Consider the following 20,949-nt stretch of genomic DNA (forward strand, 5'->3'; position numbering starts at 1 on the left):
TGGTGCATGCCTTTAGTTCCAGGCAGAGGCTGGCAGTTCTATGTGAGTTCAAGGCCAGCATGGTTCCAGAACATGGTTCCAAAGCTACAGAGAAACCCTGTCTCGAAAAAAAAAAACAAAAACAAAGATCTCCCAGGAACAAAACAATAGCAAACAAAATAGGGTCTCACACAACCCAGGCTGGCCTTGAACTTGATATGCAAATAAAGATGAATTTGAACTTCTGATCTTCTCTCTTCCACCTCCGGAGTGCTGAGATTACTGGAGGGCACCACCACACCTAGTTTATGTGCAGAACTTTGTGCGGGCTAGACAAGCCAGCTTACTGACTCAGCTCTGTCCCCTGCCCCTCAGGTGACTTGATTTTGAACCGGCATTACCTGGGACTGTTTACTGAGCTCTGAGGTACATCTCTGTAGCAGATGCTGCTAGCGATGAGTCTGGATTTGGGGCCAGCTCCAATCTGGAGATTCCTAACGTGTTTATTTGTGAGGCTAATCTAACACAATGGAATACAGCATGTGAAATATGAGTGGCAGAGGAGAGAGGAGGGAGGGAGAAAGATATGGGTGGTGGTGGTGGTGGTGGTGGTGGTGAACAGCTATTCAGGCCTGAAAAGATGAGATGGAATGATTTGCAAAGACTTTGTCTATCTACAGAGCTTTGCTTTCTTTTGTAATTTTAATTTATGTGTGTACCTGTGCCATCACATGTTATCATGTATGTGAAGGTCAGAGGACAAGGTTCAGGAACCAGTTCTGTCCTTCCACCCTCATGTGAGTCTGAACTCAGGTCCAGGCTTGCCTGGCAAGCACTTTGACCTGCTGAGCCATCTTACTGGCTTGCTTACTTTTTGAGGTTAGTTTTTTGCTAAGTAGCTCAGGCTGGAGCTGGAACAGAAGTTTTGGTTTAAGAACCATTTATACTTCAGTAATTTTATCCTCCCCCCAAAGTCTTCTTGTATAATAGTCATGGGTGAGCCTTGAGAAATGACTCAAAGCCAAAATAATGGGGTTTTCTTAATTATAGTTCCTCCTTTCTCTGGCTATAAGCCAAGCCTCAATATCTTCCTCCCTTATAAGGAAGCTAGCTTCAACCCAGGCCTGCCAGATCACTCTGACCTTCTAGTGATCATGTTGCCAACTGGACTCTTCTTACAATTTTCTAACTCTAAAATCGCTATTTATTACCCAATCTCATCTCACAGTTCAGCACAGCTCCAACCCAGGTGTGGAAGTGCCTGGTTCTTTCTGCAGATGCAGGAAGCCTCCTTTTTCTCTGGTCCTAATCCACAGCGATCAGCTCTCTCTGGAAGGGCAGAGACCACACCTCTATGACACTGCTTATTCTTCCTGGCACACCCGCCCTCCCTTCCACAGAACCTGGATGGAGCCAGACGGACATGTTTCTTTGGACTGGAGGAGCGCTCATGATTAGCCTGTCTTGCATGTTTTGAGGATACCCTCCTTTGTAGAGGGCAAACAGGAAATCAGACTAGGTTATGATTTTGTTGGTTATAGTTTATGAAGCCTAAATCTAGAATTGTGCTCAGGCAAGTGTAGGCTGTCCACTCAACAGTGGAACACAGCATATGGAAATTAGATCAAATTGCAAAAGTCACCAGAGTTGATAGTATGTCCTTCCAATAGCTTAAAGAAACAACGAGGTGTCACACGCTAATAATTTTAAACAATAACTAATGGCTATTAAAGAGTTACGATGTGTTAGGATGGAATGATGTTATATTATCTCATTTATTCCTCATGAAAGGTTTCCTTCTAGTGGCCAGGAGAGAAAACCACTCATTATATACACTCAATAATAACACTAATAGTAATAATAGTTACAATGTGTTACATTACACATTGCCTTATATACGCTGGCCCTGAATTGCATATATTCTCTCATTTCATTTTTAAACGAGCCATTCAGGTAAAAGCTATTATCATCTTAAAGTAGGCTAGTTCTAAAATGGTTCCTGATAATAAGCCTCCTGCCAGTGTTTATATACTGTGTAAGTTCTTCCCCTTAAATGTAGGCCTAATAGCATACTACTAACTAAAAGAATGTGGCAAAAGTGATGAGACATCACTTCTTTGATCAGGGTACAAAGGACTGTTAACCTCGGTCTTGGTGGCATTTTCTGTCTGGCCTTCTTTCTTGCCTTCTTGCTTACTCTGATGAAGTAAGCTGCCCTGTTATGTCAGGATCCCAAAAAAGTCTCCAAGGCAAGGCACTGATGGAAGCTGGCTGTCCGAAGCTCCTGAGGAACCAAGGCTTTAAAGTAAATTCTGTGAGGAACTTAATCCTGCCAAAGACCATGCAAGAGAGCCAAGAAGCAGATGCATGGGAGGACCTCAGCCTTAGGAGAGAGCCAAGGCTAGGGGACACAGAAAAGGTGTTCCAGGATTTTGTACTCAAAGAAACTATGAAACGATAATTGTTGTTTTAGGCTACTAAATCATGGGGTGATTTGTTACACAGCAAATTTCATTTTGTAAACGAGAAACTGGTGCTTAGGGAGATGAATCGACTTTCCCAAAGTTACAGTTACAGTTTGTAAATGGCAGAACCAAAATTATGGCATATGCATTAGATTTAAGACAGTATTATGTCAAGCCTGGTATGGTGGTGCATACCTGCAGTCACAATACATGAAGAGCTAAGGCAGGAGGACTGCCATTAAGTTTGAGGATAGCCTGAGCTACATGGTGAGACTGGGTCTCAAACAAAACAAAGCAAGCAAAGTCCCAGTTTACATTTACCTTCTTGTAAGGTTCCATGTGACTGGGGCATGAGAGTCCTAGAAGGCATTCTGCTCTGAGAAATCTTTGGAAAGTAGCCATGTTTCCAGGAAACTCTCTGCACGCATGTGAAACAGGAATGGACAAAAGTTTAAATGGTGCTAAGTACTTTGCTTGGCCTACTCCCTGCTGTGGAAGAATAGCTGGTCCACCCATAGATTTGATGATAGTAACTAGGGGACCCCTTTCAATAGCACAATGGCCAGACTATGAGCTAACACTTCATCCATTTCATAAACAAGCATACTATTTTACCTATAACATGCAGCTCAGGTAGAAGGGGCACACAATTTTTCTTGAGGATGAAAATGAATGTTTACTAATAAGGTATAATATGGCATTTAAAAATCGCAGGCACTCTGGAACAAGAAAGCAAATGGCTCTGCCTGTGAGAACAGCCCCTTCCATAGACTGCCCCTTCCCCTTCTCATCCATGAAACAGCCTTGAACTTTGAAACTGCAGTGCCTGGTTCCAGCGTGGAAAACAGCTTGCCACTTCCATATACTGGAAGGTCTTCAGTAAATTCATCTTCTCCCTATGTTCAGCCACAGCGCACCTTTATGAAGACATGTGCTTGGGCTGGCTATGTAATCTGCCAGAGCAGCAGGCTTTGAATGTGGGATGGGTTTCTAAGAGGTAATGGAACCCGAGTATTACAGGCTGCATCCCCTTTAACTGGTGGCAGACATGGCACTTTATCGGTGCTCTTATGCAAGCGGCAAACCGGTGTAAAGTCCACAGACAGTGCTGGGAGGGGCAGGCCTCCAAGCTGGCTTAGCATTCATGGGCTTCCTGACAGTGTTCTAGCTTTCCTTACCTTTTCCTATCAGGTCTGGTCTCTTCTTTCCTCCCTCTTTCTCCTCCCCAAATCCCTCTTTTCGTTCTAACTCCTTCCTCCCTGTTAGCCTGTACCTTCTGAGATCCCCACCTCAGGAAACTACTACCTCTTATCAAGTAATCTGGGCTTGCCTCCAACTGCTGGTGGCAGGTAGCTCTGGCCCTTGTCTGCTTTTAGAGTGATTTACTTCTCTAGCCCATTTGGAACTGGAATTGTGTCTAGAGTGGGGGTGGAGGTGTTGAAGAATTTCACAGGCAAGAAATAGAGCTATCCCAGGTGGGATTTTTACTCATTTAGGCCAAAAATAAATAAATAAAGAAGGAAAAAAAGAGAGGAGACTTGGTTCTCTTGAAACATGACACTGTAAAAAGAAGGCAGAAGGAAAAAAAGTAATACTGACCTCGAAGGCCCCTGGGGAAACTATAGTACTCCTCAGATATTGGGGTGCCACACCGAGCCCTCCATTCTCCACTCAGTTGGTGTTTAGGAAAGGTACATTGCCCTCACTATACCTGCCATCACGGTGTGAATCAAGAGGTTCAGGACAGATAACGCCTACACCACTCTGCAGGCAGTCATACAACACAAAGCTGCAGACAGCTAGGCTCCAGTGCTGGAGCTTCCTAAGGGTGTGGGGGCTGGGGGTGGTGGAAAAGTACACACAGCTAGGGAGGAAAAGGAGAACTGCCAGGGCAATTATATTATAGGGTTACCTTGTGCATGTATAAAATCAAAACGCAGGCTTCACACAAGACTCTTCCTGGTACTGCATAGTTTTGATAACATAACAGCCTTCTGTTATTTCAAAATATGTGTGTTTTGGGTTGTTTGTTTTTTGTTTTTCAAGGCAGGGTTTCTCTGTATAACAGCCCTGGCTGTCCTTGTTGTGTAGACCAGGCTAGCCTCGAACTCCTCTAGAGATCAGCCTCGGAGTTCTTCTGCCTCTAAGTGCTGGGATTAAAGATGTGTGCCACCACGCCAGGCAAAGTTTGGGTTTTAAAGCCTTCTTTATTTAAAGTTTTCCCTCTTTTTGCTCTTCATATACATTTACTTTAAATTTTCTCCTATTTTGCAAAGCGGAATGATAGAAGTAGATGTGTAGGAATGACCAAAAGCACTCAGGAAAACCTTGTTCTTTAGAGGTTGAAATAATGAGTGGTTGACCTTTGTGGCAATTATCCACCAACTTTTGTGATAGCAATTTGAGTTCCTAAACTTAGATGGCGAGTCCCCTTAATGAGACTGGCCTAATTCTACGTTCTGTATGGCACCTAGTCACTGTGGCTTTGCGAGAGCCATTATTACCCAAGTACCATAATAATGGCCACGCCCTCCTATGACGTTATTGTTTCCTATATGCTAGGACATTAATTACCTTCTAACTTGCTCTAAAATTGGTAGTACGGCACACCGCCAAGGCTAGACAGAAGGAGGCTTAGCGACACATTAAAAGGCTGTGTAAAAGGATGTTTGGATGCGGCACTCTCACCAGGCAGCTTCCTATTTGCACGTTTCACTTCACGTGTTCTAAGCTGTTAGCTCAGGCCTTATGTCTTGACTTCTATCTTATCGTGGTCAGTGCATGGTCTTTCCTTCAGTGAAATGATTCAGACATCTCTGAAGTTATTTTGGCTTTTCTAGTTTCCTTTTATGGATTTTCTATGAGTCACTGAATTGAATGGGAGGTTATTTCTAAATTGGAAGGTGAGGATGAGAGAAAGGGGAAGAAGGTTCCGGAAGATAACTAGGGAAAAAAAAAACACCTTATTGTCATGCATAGTTACTGGAGGAATAATTCCCGCTTAGTTTGATGATAGAAATGTGCAGTTTATTTAAACTCAACTAAAAATACAGGTTTGAAAATAGACAGCCCCCCCCCCACTCCCATAGCAAGCTGTACAGTTTTAGATTCTAGTTAGCTCACTCTGCAAAGGGCAGAAGGTTAATAAATAGAAGAGATATGAAACGAGTTACAGCAAAAAGGCAGGGGCAAAGTACAAAATTTCCAAAGTCCGCTCCTGGTTCCACGGGAAGGCCTTCATTATAAGACCTTGTGTTTGAGATTGCAGGCCTTCTTAAAATTTACCACCACGGGTTTGCATATTCTAGGTGGAGTTGTGGAGAAGGTACATTTAAATTTGACTTATAAATCCAAAGAATAATCAGGCCAGCATTTTCTTCCTTAGGAGCAGGAAAAGCAAAGCTGTAGGAATGAAAAACAAAAGCAGAGAAGGCTAATGACAAGTATATTTCTAGGAGCAGAGAGTTTTTATAGCAACAGCAGATTTCTCAAAAGTGCCTACTGGGATTTGTACCCAAATGAATAAGAAATGCAATCATTTATTCTTGTGTATTGTACCAAGTGAAGGAAGAAAAAAACCTCTACAATTCATTTAATGGTTCTAATTTAGACTGCTAGGAACTGCAGAGGTAGACAAGGAGGGAGAGGACGGAGGGAGGGAGAGGGAGAGGAGGAAAAGGGATAAGGAGAGAGAGAAGAGTAGATAATAGTATAGGAATAGGAGAGGGAGAGGAGGGAAAGAAGGGAGGAGAGGGGGGCGGGCAGACGGTAGTATCTGCCGGACAACTAGTATTGCTATTTAAAAACTGCTGGACTTAAAAGCCAAGTGCTGTAGGGAAGTGGGGGTTGGGGTGGTGACATTCTCATTTCCAAAGCACCATAAGGTTAAGTCGCTGCCCGTTTATTCAAAACTTGCTGATGGCTGCTTGGTCACTCGGCAGACCCTGGAGAGTGGGTAGGGAAGCCGGAGAACTCTCACTTGTGACAGACACTTCAGTTTCTGGACGATATTTATAATTGCAACGGGAGCGGACTACTGCTTAATAAAGGGCCGCACTTTGCCCCTAACCTACAGCATGGGGACTACCGGAATGAACTTCAAGGAAACTTCAAGAAAACACGAGTCAAATTTTAATCTACCAGATACCTTTCTGCTGAGGAAACAGACCGTTCTTAAACACGATCTCTGAAGTCGGTGTTTTGCAAGAGCTACCTCCGCAAGCGGGCAGAGTTGTTTCCCCTGGTAGGAAGGGAACTAGAGAAGGCAGCGTCTACAGCGCCAGCCCCACAACAAAGAGTTAACCCTTCCCGGTAACCTCGGACGTGAGCGTCTGCCCCTTCTTTGCTTTCTACTGCGCAACCAAACTGTCTGTGCACAGGGCTTGAACCAACCGTGACCATCACACCCCTTGTCAGTCAAGCTAACAGACACTGTCGGTAGCCTATCATAACTTCGAACTGCCCAATCGTCAACCAATTACAACTAAAGCTTGATCTAGGCCGGTCCAGGTCCGGGCGGGGGCGAAGACCCCGTCCAGGAAAAGGGGCGGTCAAGACACGATGACGGGCAGGAATCGGCAACCAATCGTAGCAGAGAACCGCCGCCCCTCCACCCAATGGATGAGTTGGAAGTGTGGTATGGGGCGGGCCTGTTGTCATGGGGGAGGTGGTGGCGCTCGGCGGCTACTGGCGGCGGAGGTAGAGTCTGAGGCGCCGGAGTTGTGCAGGGCCAGCGGCAGGTGAGTGCGAGCGAGCGAGCGAGCGTGGCGGCCGAGGCGGGCGAGGCGGGCCCGAGGTGCGGAGGCGGTGGCGGGCCGGAAACTCTAGCCCTGCGCTCCGGAGGCGGAGGCCGCGGGCCGGGGGGCCGGGGCTGCGGGCCGGGTCGCTTCGGGGCCGGGCGCGACGCGGCGGGAGAACGGCTGGGTTCCTGCCGGCGGAGTTCGCCTTGGGAAGGTAGGGCGCGGGACCCTGGCGGGGCAGGCCGGGAGGTCCCCTGGGCAGTCCAGCGGCTCGGCCCGGGGGCAGTGACGGGAGGCCGGCATGTGCGCCGCTTCTTCAAGAGACTGAACGCCTGGGGTCCTGCGAGCCTGCGAGCGGGGGGCGACCGGGAGCGAACGGCCCCTGGGGCCGGAGAGACGAGGAGATACCGGGGCTTCTCGGTGCGCTGCGAGCCGTGGGGACCGAGAGAACTGGGAGTGGCCCCTGTCGGAGAGCGGTGGGAGGTGGGGGAGACCGTGGGAGGCCGGGGTCGGGGTGACAGGGAGCGGAGGAAAGGCACCGAGTTGGGTGCGACCCCCCCGCTCGCCCCCGGCCCCGGCCCCGGCCCCGGCCCCGGCCCGAGAAGGGCAGCAGCGGTCGCAGGAGGAAGGAAGGGTCTGCGGGGTGGAGACCTTGAACTAACTGCTCCGGGAGGGACCGCAGCGCCCTGCCCCCCATAGCGGGTCTGGGACTGGAGTCGGGACTGAAGACCCTCCGAGTGAAAGGAAGGCTTGGAGCGGTAGGAGTTGGGATCTGCGACTAGGGTAAGGGTTCGTCGGGAAAGTGGAAGTTCCCCTAAGCAAAATGGGATGGAGGTAAGAGGGAAGAGTAATTTCCCTGGAGGAAGGGAGTTAGTAGATCTGGCGAAACTTGGCCGGCAGTGGGTCAGTGGTCTGGTGGAAGCTGGCCAGGACAGTTGATTAACAATGGGGCCAGTGAGGGCTTCCCGAAAAGAGGAGAAATTAATTAATTATCCTAATATGCCAAGCAGGACCAGCGACACTGTCCTTAAAAGCAAGGTTAAAGTGTCTCGGAGGCTAGGGCTTTGGAAGTTACTTTTAGAATGACAGCGAAAATACTGGAAAATAAGGACATCAACAGGCTGGGGGAATTTGAGAGGAAAAGGGGAGGAGAAGCTGAACTAAAGGAGTGAAACTGAGACTTGATCTCAAAGAGGATATTCATGAAGTGGACAGGCATGCTCTGCTGAACTGAAAATAAAAATGCTGGTACCATCACTCACCTGGTAATACTTCAGTTTTTACTTAATGGGATTTAAATTGTATATATTCATTCATTCATTCATTTTTTGAGAAAGGGTCTCGTTCTGTAGTCATGGCTGGTTTCTGTATAGACCAGGATGGCCTTGAACTCACAGAGAATCCTTTCTGCTTCCATCCCCTGAGTGCTGGGATTACAGGCATTTCAAAATAATTTATGTATTAGTAGAATTTTTGTAGAATTTTTGGAGTAGTGACTGGTGCAGAACTCAGTAACTGGGTTGTTACTTAGAAGGATCCGAGATTTTAAACGCAGTCGCTTGCTGGCTTGGTACAACTTGGCTCCACCTTAGGTTTCTGATTCAGTAGGCCTAGGGTGGGGTCCAAGAATTTGTAGTTATCTCAAGTGATGCTTAATGTTCTTCAAGGGATCATACTCTGAGAACAACTTGCTTTAATGAAAAATAGTAATAAATAGTAACCTTAAAATACCAGGATACCTGCCTGTCTGGCTGAAGAGACAGTAGAAGCACATTATGGGGATTATAGGGGTGGGTGATTCAGAGAACATCTTATTATAAAGAATCCCCCCCTTACTGTGGATGATACTCAATATCTCACACATACTAGGCATGGGCTCTACCACTGAGTGCTACTTCTTCAATCCCAGAATATTTTATTTAGTATTTTTTTTTAAATCAGATTATATATACTTAGTAATTTAGAAAACCATTGTTGTACCACAGGCATTTAAACTACACTAGTCTTGCATTTGGTGAAGAAAAATATTGTTTAGGGAAACTTCTTATATATGTTTTAGGTCACATTGTATTTCTTATATTTCTTACAAACTTCAGAAAAGTTTGACAAACTATTTTGAGTCATGCAGTATGGCAGAAGCAACCCTTCAATATTAAGTTACTAAGTTATTTATCTTTTGTAGTAGTTCTCAGGTGGCGATAGTCTATTAAGGTATGTCTGTTTGATCTCATTATATATTGTATTGTACCTCTAATTCTGTGGAACTTTTTTGGCTATTGAGACTCTTTGGCATGAGTACTTAAGAGGAACTTGAGGCAGAGAAACAGTGGTGTTTCTCAGATGGCCCACTTTTTTTCTCTTGTGCCCTCATGTTTACCAGTTTTTCTTTCTTTAACCACTGTACTGTAAAAGATACATATATAGATTTATTAACTCTAAATTGAACTGGTGTTAGAATATTTCCTGTATGAAGATAAACAAGCACAAAATAAACATTTCAAGAGAGAAAAATGAAAAGATAGCTAATTTCTAGAGACTAATTCAGCAGCACTGAGACAGGAGGATTGCTGGAAGATAGTGGCCAACCTGGGCTGGAGAATAAGACCAGTCTTCAAAAGAACAAAATGAGGCATGAGGCGGGGGTAGAGAAAGAAGTATTGATGAGGTAGAAGCTTAACCACAGAGATACATGTTTGTTGTAAAGGAGCTTTTGTTGTGGTGGGTTTTATATTCCCTGAGTGAACTAGGTTCAGTTCATCTTGTAAACTTACCTTGTCTGAGAAACCTAGATGTAATTTACAGTATGTATGTATTTAAAGCTGTAATAAGACTGTGAATGCTTTGTGCTACTCTTGGATTAGCTTTTTCTCTTGAAAAACCAGATGGCTGCCTGGCATGATGGTGCACAATTATAATTCAGACACTTGGGAGGATGAAGCAGGGGAATTGATATTAGCTGGAGGCTAGCCTGGGTTACATAGCAAGCCCTTTTCTCTTTTCTTTTCTTTTTTTTCTTTTTTTTTTTGAGACAGGGTTTCTCTGTGTAGCCTGGCTGTCCTGGAACTGGCTCTGTAGACCAGGCTATCCTGAAAATCAAAGAGATCACTTGCCTCTGCCTCTGCCTCCTGCTGGCTGGGATTGAAGATGTGCACCTTCACACCTTTTCTCAAACAACAGCTATAGGAACAACAAAAACAAAATTGAAAACTACTAGATGGCTTATTTTCAAACTAGATGGAACTGATTTAGATCTGTTTTTATGGATATAAGAATAAAGAAAGCAGTTTTGAAAACTGAAAAAGACGATCTTTGCAGTTCTCTTTAAAAAAATCTTTAATCCAGGGGATTATGTAACCTTTCATTAATGTTTTATGGAATTGTGAAGAAATAATTGCTGTAGCTTTGCAGCAGTATTTTTTTTTAGTTTTTTCTCTCTCCTTTTTTAGTTCTATATCAGATGGTTCCAAACTAAAATTTTGATTCCAAGAAAATTCTGAGTAGAAGGCCAGAAAACATATAATCATTTTATGTTTGATTTCAAAAATAGTCTTTTCACAAAACAAATTCACTATTTGTGGGTTGGGTTGGGGTGGACAAACTTCCAAAAATGTAAGCGTTCAGTTTTTTTTTTTTTACATTGAATTAAATGTAGTAGTCCTACCCCTAGCATGACTGTCCTTTAAGTCTTTGTACATTTATATAGATCATTAGTTTTATACTAAGTGATGGGAGAATTAAAGTTGTAAGTGTGGAGAAAAATATAAAAGTTCACTTCTCATGATGTTGGACATTGAGCACTTAGATTACTTGCTCAGTAACTGGACTTTATTCAGTTACTGTATTATTCACCCATAATTTAATCATACTTATCTAGGAATAGCTTTGATTGCTCCAACTCATTTTGTAGTGAAACTTCCTAATCTGTCATTGAATACATGATAGATTCTAAATCCCAAAGAAACTGTTCCCAACTGTACTTGAGACTCACTTTCACTTATCAAGGCTTATTTAGACAAGTGATTTTTAAATGCAATTTTAATCAGTAATAGTTAATTATTTGATTTTCTATTTCAGGTAGGTTTCTTCTTCTATTATAATAGCTTCTGTTCAGCCTTTTCTTTCTCCTGTTCTCAGCTGCTTGTACGGTAAAATCTGTGGAAACGTTGGTGCCTGGGAATCCAGCTTGTAAAAGCACAAACTCCCTCTGTCTGGCTTTTAATTTACTTCAAGAATTCCTTTATCAGAAAAGATCCTATAATAAACTTACCACCTTTTTTGAAAAGTATTGTATTCAATAAAGTACTTGAGAAGCTTTTTAAACCTTGGTATTTAGAAATTTTGGTTTTATAACATACTGTGAATTTAATCATTAGATGTAGAAATACTGTACAGGGCTTTAGGATACATATTCAGAGTAAGACATAGGTGAAGAGGGATTTGGAGAATATAAACTATGCATTTTGAAGTCTTGGTGGAAAAGGAGGGTTGAAATTAAGGGAGAATGAGAATACTGACATGCTTAAGGAAGAGTCTGGAGGATCTGCAGGAAATGTGGTTAGAGGAGTGAGCTGTTCTTGGCAGTTTTCCTGGAGTGACATATGTAAAGGAGGATGATCCTATTTGCAACTTTCTGCATGGACTTATTCTTAGTTCTCTTCGGTTTCTGCTGCTTCCCATAACTGTTTTCTTCCACTCAGGAAATAATGCTAGAATACAAGTAAATAGACTGAGATTTGTGAGTCCTGGTGGATGAGAAGATGGACAGGACCGTTAAGATTTATGCTTCCCTCATTTCTTAGTGCTGGTGATCTAACCCAGAGCCTTGGCTATGCTAGGCACTGAGCTACAGCCTTGTCTTAGCCAATTGGATTTATAAGAAATTTCAGGATTAACCAAGGAGCTTTTGTGTTAGTCATTAACGTTTGGTGACTTCTCCTCCTCTCTTCCACCAGAAGTTCAGTTTCTTTCCATTTACTGATATATTTTGAAATTATGTGTGTGTGCAGACTTTACAACAAGTTCCTTACTGGGTGAGCTGTTTCATTGGCTCTGTTTTGTTTTTGAAGTACTGAGAATCAAAACCAGGGCCTCATGTTATACTATTGAGCTATACCCCTACTCCTCTCTCCACTTGTCTGTTGCTACTTTATGTTTTTATTTCTTTTTCTTATTTTAGTTAATTACTTTTTGAGGTGCTGGAAATCAAACCCATGGCTTTATATGTGCTAGGCAAGTAGTTAAACACTGAGTTTTAGTCCCAGCCTTAAGAATACTTAAGATGCGCTGGGTGTTGGTGGCGCATGCCTTTAATCCTAGCACTCAGGAGGCAGAGGCAGGCGGATCTCTGTGAGTTCGAGGCCAGCCTGGTCTCCAGAGCGAGTGCCAGGATAGGCTCCAAAGCTACACAGAGAAACCCTGTCTCGAAAAACCCAAAAAAAAAAAAAAAAAAAAAAAAAAAACTTCCTGGGCATCTTTTAAAATTTAAAAGTGTACATTTCAGTTGGATTGTGGATTACTACTTTTATTTCCATTTTTTAATATGTATGAGTGTTTTGCCTGCATATGTGTATAGGCACTGTGTGTGTCTGGTACCCTCAGAGGTCAGAAGAGGGCATTAGATCCCCTGGAACTGGAGTTACAGATGATCTGAGCCACCATGTGGGTCCTGGGAATTGAACTCAGGATCTCTGGAAGAGCAAGTGCTCTTAACTGTGGAGCCATCTCTCCAGCCTCCCCTCCCCCCAGCATTATTGCTTTCTAGTATAAGAATGTATTAAAGTCTGGTGATGTGGTGTACAACTTTAATCCCAGCACATGGGAGACAGAGGCCAGCCTGGTCTATAAAGTGAGTTCCACAGAGAAACTTTGCCTCAAATGCACCCCACCCCCTAAAAAAAAAGAATGTATTACTTTCCTTATAACTGTGACAAATTCCCAGAAAGAAGCAGCTGAAAGGAGGAGGGCTCATTTGTAGCTAACAGCTTACAGGGATATAGTTCATCATGGCAGGGTTTGGCATGGTGGCTGGGGCTCTATCTATAGCAGGAGGAACCTGTGTTGTAGCTTGAAACATCTTGGCAGACTGTGAAGCAGAGAGCTTGGACTGGAACTGGGCCTGACCTGTATATCTCTCAATACCTACTGCCTAGTGACCCACTTCCTTCAACGAGACCTCATCTTCTAAAGGTTCCACAACTTCCCCAAAATAGCACTACTTGGATACCAAGTGTTGAAACACAGAGCCTAAAGGACATTTTGCATCTAAACTACAGCATATTTTTGTCCTTGTCCCTATAGATGCAGGTACCATTTCATAATGTGAAATACATTTGGTTCAATTTCGTGAGTCTACATAATTGTAGCAATATTAACAGTTACTAAAGTCTGAAGCCCAAAGTCATTTGTGATACTTAAGGCAAACTCTTAGCTGTGAGCACCTATAAAATAAAAACAGACTGCATACTTCCAATGCACAGTGGAGGAATGAAGTTATAACACAAGGAGAAATTGACTGAAGCAAGACTAAAACTCATCAGGGCAAACTATAAATCCTGTAACTCCTTATCTGGCTGGCTTCTGGGTTTAGAATTGCATACTTCATTGGATTGGAGCTCTGCCCTTCTGTAGCACATGTGGTGGCCATTCTCTAGAGCTGGCTCTTCTCAGTACCTGTATGTAGTCAGATTTTTCTTTGGGTCACCAGCTCCCAAATAATGATTATTATGAGAGCTCAGCCTATAGCTTAGGCTTGTTTCTATGTCTTATAACTTAAATTAATCCACTTATATTAATTTACATTCTGCTACAGGGTGTTTGTTATCTCTATTCCATCTTGCATCTCCTATTGCCTCCCCGCCTCTCCTGGTGTCTCCTTTCTTCTTCCCAGATCTCTGTCTGCCCAGAAGTTCAACCTATACCTCCTGCCTAGCTATTGGCTATTCAGCTTTTTATGACACCAATCACAGCAACACACCTTCACACAGTATACAAATATCCCACAACACCTGTAGCTTTTTCAGCAGGTGACTCCTGTTTCTAGTATCTCCTACATGCTAGGCTTTCATTGCAATTTAGGCTTCACCCTCAAAGCCCCCCGTATCACCTTCTCGGGGCCTCTTTGTAGAGCCTTCTCTGTTTACATATTGCCTGGCCTCATTGGTTTGTTTTCTGGAACCTTAGCACAGGCATGCCTCCAAAATCAGCACCACCTGGATGGTGCCAGGTTCTGTTGCCAGCTCAGCACCTAGCTTGGTTCCCACTTGTCATAGTTGTAACAGTCTCTGAGTATCTGGGTGGGTGAATCCTAGGTGGCCCTGTTGGAGCAGGGCACCACTGCTCTGGCACTCTCCTTTTTAATTGAAGATTTTTCCAAAGGAGTTTGCATTGTTATACCCCAGAGCTTCCTATGGATGGGGTCTTGCAAAGTGTATGACTTGACTTCTTCCTTCCTTCCTCCCTCCCTCCCTCCCTTCCTACCTCTCCTTCCTCCCTCCCTCCTTTCCTTCCTTGTTTTGATTTTGTTTTTATTTTTCTGATACAGGGTTTCTCTGTATAACTTTGGAGCCTGTCCTGCTCTGTAGACCAGACTGGCCTCGAACTCACAGAGGTCCGTCTGCCTCTGCCTCCTAAGTGCTGGGACTAAAGGCGTGCACCACTACTGCCTGGCATGTGTGGCTTTTCTTAAGTATAGTCAGTTTAATAACTGAGTATGGACATTTGTCCATATTCACCTCAGATGCAACTTGAAATGTTCTCATACTTTTTTCCTTGACAAGCTGTACATTTTTCATGTCTTTCTGCCCCATTTTGGCTTAGAATTCTCACTGAAAACCTAGTTGAAGGCAGCCAGCAATAAACTTGCTACAGCCTATATGCTTGTTGTATTGAAATTTTCTCTGCCAAATAATTAATACATTTTTAATTCAATCTCACCCAAATTAATCAGGATATGGAATATAGACTGTTTTTTTTTTTTTTTTTCAGAATGTAACATGAATTGGGCCTGTCCTATTCCTGCCCAATTCCTAGTATATCTTTTTCTCCCTCAAAACTTGATAGGTCTTTGGTGTCTGCATATCTAATGGCATTCTATCCTTCCACACTCCCACCAGAATGGCCTGTTGCTCTGTTGCATTCCAAGACTTCTTTAGCTCACTGATCTGAACTCTTCCACAATCTTTCCACAAATTGGTTCCAAAGGCCTGTAAACCACACAGTCAGGCTTATTACACCAGTAGCCCCACTCCTGAAACCAATTTTCTGTATTAGTTAACCTTTGTCACTCTGGGAAAATAAGGTAGGAGAGGTTGATTTTGAGTCATGATTTAGTGGAAATCAGTCCATCTTCTCAGGGGAAGCATGGCTGCTCTGTCCATGGAGATTGGTGCTTCCGGCATGGTCTGTTGCATCTAGGCAGACCAGGAATTGAGAACTTGGGCTGGAAATGAGGCTGAGCTATGACCCTTCACAGCCTGCGCCTAGAAACCTGCTTCATCTGTCTAGGCCCCAGCTCTTGAAGGTGAAACAATCCCCTCAAACAGTGCCCACCATGTGGCTGCTAAGAGTTCAACATATGAGCCAGTGAGCAATGAATCCAACCAGAGTACATTTTAGTTCTTAGTATCCCTTAATTAAGATAATCCCCCTGTTCCCTTCTTAAAACAAAGACAAATCTGGACTCTTACAGAGACACAGATTAGCCTGGTTACTACAGAGGAATATCTGTATCTGTCATATAGTAAAATTGGAAAAGATGTGAATTGTGTCTAGATGAAGCATGATAAAATGGACAAAATCCAAGTTTTATAATTGTATAAACAAATTATCTTTACCTTATTAATGTGTGGATTGGATAGTTTACTAGACCTCTCAAACTCAGTTTTTTCACCTATAAAATTGAATCGATTCTATACTCATTACCAGATTAATGTTGATAAATAAATGAGAAGCTTTTTGTAATTGCTTTGTTTGTGGTAAGCATAAGGTGGGCCAGTATCCCAGATCTTGTAATCATGTGCTATTTGGCAGTTAAGAAAAAAATGGACTTTAATGATTTACATAAGAAGCTGAGAGATGGCTCAGTGGTTAAGAGCACATACTGCCCTTGTGGAGGACCAGAGTTTGGTTCCTCGAACCTATGGCAGGCAGCTCATTACCTCCTGTAACTGGTTCTAGGAGATCCAACACCTTCTTTTGGCCTCTGTGGGTGCTACACCATATATAAACATTCACAATAGAGAAACACATATATACACAAAAATAAAATCTTTACAAAATGAAAACTTACTTTTTTGTTTTGTTTTTCGAGACAGGGTTTCTCTGTATTGTTTTTGGAGGCTGTGCTCTACTCGATCTGTAGACCAGGCTGACCTTGAACTCACAGAGATCTGCCTGCCTCTGTCTCCTTAGTGCTGGGATTAAAGGCATGCGCCACCAACACCTGGCAAAACTTACATTTTAAAGCAGTTAACTAATGTTGTTTTTGTGGTTCTGGCTTTTTTGTTGACTTGGATTACAAAACTCAAGGCAAATTAGACCAGTATTTTATTGTATAGTTAGAGGCTGTGTCTCTGGCATATAACCAGAACCTCTTCCAAACAAGTAATTTTTTGCTAAGAATGGGAAGGAAATACTCTCTTTTCAGAAAAAGTTGAACATTAATGATTTTATTAACATCATTGCTTTTATTGAATGATTTCATTTAATACTACTATTAATGGTTTTATTTATTGTTTGTTTTCAATAGAGTCTTGTTCTGTAGCCCTTCTGGTCTGGTACTTGCTGTTTAGTCCTTGAACTCATAGCATTCCTCCTGTCTCAGCATTTCAAGCTCTGGGACAATTAGATAAATATACATAAAAAGTTGAGCTGGGATCCTTCCACACCTATATATAAAAGTGACCTAAAAATAAGTCATAAATGGTAGAAAATATGAAAATATATAACAGAGATACTTTGAGAGAATATGTAATATAGGAAATATATAGAAAATTCCCTATAGATGGTAGGAAAGATTTGCAAGAAGAAATTTTATAACTCATAACAATGAAAAGACAATTCATTTTTAAATGATAATCCATTGATGGGAGATCTAAATAGACATTTCCTCAAAGATACAAAAGGCCAATAAGCACATTAAAAATTCTCAACATCATTAGCCATCAGAGAAATGCAAATCTACTTGGTATTTATTAGGATATCTATTTACTTTGCATTTACAGGAATGGTTATAGGTGGTCTTACACATGGTGGCACACACCTGCTTGTAATCTCAGTTCTAGGGAGGCTGAGGTAGGAGAACTATAAATTTAAGTTCAACCTGGGCTATGTAGTGTAACCTACATTAAAACAAATAAAAAATAAGGGAAGATAACACTCAGTGGTAGTCTCTTGCATGAATGAGGGTAGTCTCTTGCATAAATGTCCTTCCCCAGCATGGCGGGAAAAGACGGAAGCAATAACAAGTGCTGGTGAGGATGTGAAGAATCTGTGTGATGGGGCACAATTGTAATCCCTATATTTGGGGGATAGAGGGAGGAGAAAAAGGAATTCATAGTCATCCTCTGCAATATAGTAGAGTTGAAGGTCAGCCTGGGCACCATGAGAGCCTGCCTCAAGGCCCTCTGCACACATCTCATAGTTGTGTAGCTTGGTCTTCTTGTGGGACTCCTAACAGTGGGAGCAAGGGTTGTCTCTCTCCTCCTACTGAGTTGCCTTGTCCAGTGTTAATAGAGGTGCCTAGTCTCACTGCAATTTGATATACCGTGACTGGTTGATATCAATGGGAGGCCTGCCCTTTTCTGAAGAGAAACTGAGGGGTGAATGGGGGGTCAGGGGGGTGAGACTTCGGTTGGGATGTAAAAACAAAACAAACAAACAAAAATAAATTAAAAAATACCAAAAGGAAAAGAAAACTAAAGTAATTGAAATTTGTATTCTCATTGCCTGTGGGAATGTGAATGCTGCAACTACTTTTTAAAACTGCATAGAATGGGACCTGTGAAATGGCTCAGTGGTTAAAAGCACTTGCCACACAAACCTGGACACCTGAGACTTATCCCTGGAACCCACATAAAGGTTTCCAATTTTAGACACACACATGGGCAGAAAATCAAAAAAAAAAAAAAAACAACCCCCCCCAAAAAAAACCCCAAAACCTTACCATACAATCCAGCTATATAACTATTAGATACATATCCAGTAGAAATAAAAATACATCTCCACACAAAAATTCATATAGGGGAGTCAAAGAGATGGCTTGTTGGTTAAGAGTGTTTGCTATTCAGGGCTGGAGAGATGGCTCAGTGGTTAAGATTACTTGCTGTTGTTGAAGCAGACACAGGTTTAGTTCCAGCACCCACATTAGGTGTTCACAACTGTTAACTCAGTTCCAAGAGATCCATTGCCCTCTGACCTCTGTGGTGACCTGCATGCATGTGGTACACATAAACAAATGCAGACACATACACATAAATTAAAATAATAAATCTAAAAAAAAGTGCTGATACTCTTCCAGAGTTCTGTTTCCAGCAGCCATTTTAGGCAATTCATAACTACCTATAATTCCAGCTCCAAGGACTTGATGTGCTCTCTGGCTTCCTTGGGCTAAAAATATGAACAGTGGGGCTGGTAGATGACACAGTAGATAATGGCACTTGCCCTGGAAACCTGACAATCTGAGTTTGATCCCAGGAACTCATGTAAAGGTAGAAAGAGAACTGACTTCACAAAGTTGTCCTCTGACCTTTATGTGCATGCCACAACATGTATGCACCCACATAGGTTCTATACAAACATTAATAGAAAACTTTGTGTTTGGTTTTTAAATGTGGACTGAGGATGTAGCTCATCAGTGGTAGAATACTAGTATTTGTGAGGCACAGAGTTGATCTCCAATACTATCAAGAAAAGAAAATATCTTTCAACTTGTGAGATTTACTTGGCATTTTGAAAGAAAAGTTTGTAGAACTCTCTTCTTGAGGTAGAGTTAAAAAAATATATATCTATCACATATATTATTAAAATGTGTACACACACACACACACACACACACACACACGTATAGTTTATTTGTTTTTTTTTTTGTTGTTGTTTTTTTTTTTTGTAGTGCTGGGGATCAAATCCAGGGCCTTATACATTTTAAGCAAGTGTTCTACTACTGAGCCATGTTTTCACCACTAAATTGGACTTTCAGTGTTTTCCTTAAGAGTTTTTAAAAAATCTTGTATTTTTTACATGTATGGGTGTTTTGTTTGCATGTTGGATTGTGTTCCATGTGCATACAGTGCCTGTGGAAGACTGAAGAGGGTATCAAACCTCCTGAAACTGGAGTTGCAGCCAGTTGTGAGCTGCCATGTGAATGCTGGGAATAGAACTAGGATTCTGTGTAAGAGCAGCCAGTGCTCTTTGTGACTGAGCAGTCATCTCTCAAGTTAGGATTTTAACAGACCTTTATTTCTTCTGGATGTCTCTCGAAAGCAAAAGCAAAAGGATCTCTTATCTGACTACTATTACAGATATAGATATATCCATATCTATATAAAATATCTGTCTTTTACTGATAAATATATGTATTTTGTATTTGGGTTTTATGTGCATATGGGCATTTTGTGTGTGTGTGTTCACCACAGTCATGCCTGGTGCCAATGGAGGACAGAAGAGGGTGTTGGATTCCCTGGAACTGAGGTTGCAGACAGTTGTGAGTGCTGGATACTGGGAATTCAACCTGTGTCCTCTGAAAGAGCAGCCAGTGCTCTTAACCACTGAGCCATCTCTCCAGCCCCATCCCTCTCATCCCCTACAGGGTTCTAATTGAACCTAGAACATACCAATTCCATTACACGGGCTGGCCATCAAGCCCCAGGGACCCTCCTGTTTCTGCCTCCTCAGAGCTAGAGTTGTTGGTGAAATACACTGCCATGCTCTGCTTTTTATGTGGATGCTAGGGATCCACACAGGTCTTCATACATGCACAACACACACTTTATTGTGACAGGGCCATTTCCCAAGGTCCTAAATATCTTAGCAAGTATGTTTATTATCATATGTGGATCTAGTAAAAGCAAAGGCTAATTTGTAATTAAAAATAAAATGAAAAGTGGCTATTCCAAGTAAATGACTTTTCAAAGTTTTATGCCACTGTGATAATTCATATTGAATTTTGGGCTTAAACATTTACTGTTCACTATTGGGAGCTTTGGTAACGTAAGTGACAAAATGAATAGTAAAGCTGGTTTTTTTTAGGTATTTTTTGAGTTTTGTATGTGCAATCATTCATTGGTTCAGGAACATTAAAGTCTCATGATCTGCTTGGAGGAATATTTTTGTATTTAATCTACATATAAGAAGTGATAGTCCTGCAGGGAGTTAGATAATAACACTAGCAGTAGTTAATGATGTGTTACAGGATCTGTTCTCAGTAGCTTGTATCTACTTACCAATTTAGTCCTCTCAACAACCCTTACAGGTTGCTATTTTATCTTTATCTTCCAGTTTAAAACTTTGAGGTATAGAGAATAAACTATTTCCAATATTGTAGAGTAAGTGGTGAAAACAGGAATTCATATTTAGTTTGTTCCCAGATCTCATACTCTTAACTTTCAGTGTTAAACTGCTTTAGTTCGATGTTGCCTTCTTTTTAGAACATATCATTCTGTGATAGTGATGGCTCAAATTTAAATTGCTGTTTCTCGTTGTGCAAGCATAAGGACCTACATTCAGATCTTCAAAACCCATGTAAACACACACACACACACACACACACACAC

General features: G+C 42.2%; 1 protein-coding gene across 6 annotated transcripts in view; it reads left to right on the plus strand.

Annotated features, from left to right (window-relative positions):
- Positions 1-7,083: 7,083 nt before the first annotated feature.
- Numb (NUMB endocytic adaptor protein) overlaps positions 7,084-20,949 on the plus strand; it is a 104,245-nt gene continuing 90,379 nt past the window's right edge. For 5 of the 6 annotated variants that reach the window (XM_027418454.2, XM_027418458.2, XM_027418457.2 and 2 more), the window contains exon 1: positions 7,084-7,183. The gene's annotated coding sequence lies outside the window, so the exon portion shown is untranslated. Of the gene's footprint in view, positions 7,184-7,266; positions 7,398-20,949 lie in introns of those variants that run through there. The other variant, XM_027418455.2, reaches the window with a different exon arrangement.

The sequence above is a fragment of the Cricetulus griseus genome, chromosome 5, assembly GCF_003668045.3.
Source record: "Cricetulus griseus strain 17A/GY chromosome 5, alternate assembly CriGri-PICRH-1.0, whole genome shotgun sequence".
Taxonomy (NCBI): Eukaryota; Metazoa; Chordata; class Mammalia; order Rodentia; family Cricetidae; genus Cricetulus; species Cricetulus griseus.